The sequence below is a fragment of the Porites lutea genome, chromosome 3 (genome assembly GCF_958299795.1).
Source record: "Porites lutea chromosome 3, jaPorLute2.1, whole genome shotgun sequence".
NCBI lineage: Eukaryota > Metazoa > Cnidaria > Anthozoa > Scleractinia > Poritidae > Porites > Porites lutea.
Window position 1 is genome coordinate 16,854,963 of NC_133203.1, and position 2,500 is coordinate 16,857,462.

The window sequence follows — 2,500 nt, forward strand, 5'->3', positions numbered from 1 at the left end:
TATAATGCTACTGTAGTTTTGGTTCATGGGCCCCTGCTTTAAGAGATATTTATCAGATAAATTTGACTCGCCAGAAACGTTAGGTGACCGAGCTAAAATGAATTTCACAAGAAGACTCTCCGGAAATTATTTCGAGCCCTTGATGCAGTTGAACGTTTTACGAAATTGAGAATTTTCCTTATTCCCTTTTTATCACATTTTTGAATCCAAAAATTTTAGATTTTCATTTTCCAGAAAATTAGCCCATGTAACGGGAGTAAAATGTGAAAAATTAAACTTAAGAAATTAGAAGGGAATTTTTTAGATAACTTAAGGCTTCGAAAATTGTACCTGAATGGAATGCTCGTCTATAAATGTTTAGCCGTTCTCAAGCAATAGAAGATTCTAGGGGATATTTGCTTCCCCACACAGAAATTTTACAGAAAAAGGTCTTGGGTGCCCCTGATTGAAAGGAACATTTTACCCGAAACAAACTAACAAAGGTTAATTGTTCCTTTATAAATGTAGCTATCCCGCATTGCAGGTGCATCATTTACGGAACTTAGCTCAGAAAATAGACAATGTAGGGACGGACCATTAGAAAAGAAATTTGGGAAGGGGTTGGAGAATTTTCAAGCTGCAGGAATTTTTTTTCGTCATTAAATTCGGTGTATGAATTTTTTTTAGGCCGTAGCATGAATATTTTTAGGGCTAATTGGCGCGCATGAATTTTTTTCATTTAATTTTACCTTGCCCAAATATTTTTTTTGTACTTTGCCCGCCCCCCCGCCCATAAGCTTTCTAATGGTCCGTCCCCTAGAGAAAAATTTTTGGTTACTAAAAAAATCTCAGCTTAGAGAAGATGTTAGAAATAGCTTGCAGAACAGGCGCTTTTTTCAGTTTTGAAGCTTTTCTGGCGTTCTGCAGTGAACTGTGATCAAGATAGAGCCCACCAGGTCTGGTGATACACTGAAATCAACTCGTCTTCACAGGCGAAAAAGGGGAATTTTCTCGCCTTTATGACCGGAAATTAATGCCGATAAAACATTTTCTGATAAATGCCGCAGTCAATCTCGTTGCGCTTACTGACAGACGCTTTCCAAATAATCTTTCTTATCCTTTGCCTTAGTGGGAATTGATAAAAGAAAGAACATTCAAAGCACTTCATCTCCATTCGTTTCCTGGCAGTTTGAACTTTTTTTATGTGGTGGGCTTTTGTTATTGACATTCTACTCGGATGTAGTAGTGGTTTGTCAAAATTAACTAGTAAATCTCGGGCTGTATCGGCAAGCACCTTGTAAGGAGGTGTAGCTAATAGATTAGACTGCGTGCAGATTTTGGATTTTGTTAACAAGCAATATCAATTCCAGACCAATTTTAAGGGTCAATGCCTCGTTTTTACCACGTCTCTAAACAGGAATAATGAGTGGGATGGGTCTGATACACGTGAAAATTCAAGAGAAAGTCGATGCCATACCAGGCGAACGTGTCCGCGCTGTTGGCATGTGTTTTTATAAGCCTGTTAAAGAACTTAACTCTGGGAGCAGCTATAGATTGCCGCAACGCTCAAAACCCACGAGATTCTTCGTGCATCAAGGTCAAAGATGGAACGCGTGTTAGAGCAACATTAAACAAAGATTTTGCTTATCTACTTGCTTCATTTTTGGACACAAATATGGTTGAGGAGCCAACGTGGTGCGTATTATTTCTATTTTCCCTTTACATTTTGAACCTTTCAACATTGCGATACAACAAGTCACCTGACAAGTGGTCTAAAATTCCTTTATTTTCCTTTCTTAAGGTTAGTCTTGGAAGATGCGTGATGGAGCCGTGGAGATTCAGGAAGACCTTCGCAGTGACCATTTCAATCTACGTGATTCCCACAAAGCTCCACGTTATTGAAGATGCTTTTCAATTATAGGACTTGACAGTGGTCCGAGAATAGAAGAACAGCTTTTTTTGTCTTAAATATGCCTGACGCGTTTGACAAGAAGATTCAAACAAATAAGTAATCATTATTTCTACTAAGACACGCTTTTGTTAAATCTGCATTTTTTTCAAATGTCTGAAACATGTTAGAAAGGCCGAACTGTGACATTTTATTTGTTGCTGAATGTTTTCTTCGCCATTAAAATTGTTACTGTCAAAGAAACTCTATAAAAATTAAAGGTTGTTTGGTTTCCCAGTATGAGGGGTGACGAATGGTCTTTGCAAGCATTCTCGAGCATGTGAGCACTGCGATTTTTGCGTGCATGAGCAGAGATAAAAAATTTGCTTTGTGAGCAGCGAGCAGCAAGCAGCTTAGACAGTACAACTCACAAGCAGCGAGCACTTCTTATATTTTCCGCTTGCAGCAATCCGTATGGAAATTCTTTTTTTTAATAAAACAGAAAATATTTTAAAACGGGTTTTCTAAAATGGTGGCAGAACTTCTGTGGAAGGCCCTCATGGTGGTCCATCCTCCGAGACTATTTCGGGAACAAGAATGACCCTGGAGGCTTTAAAACGAATTCAACGTGAA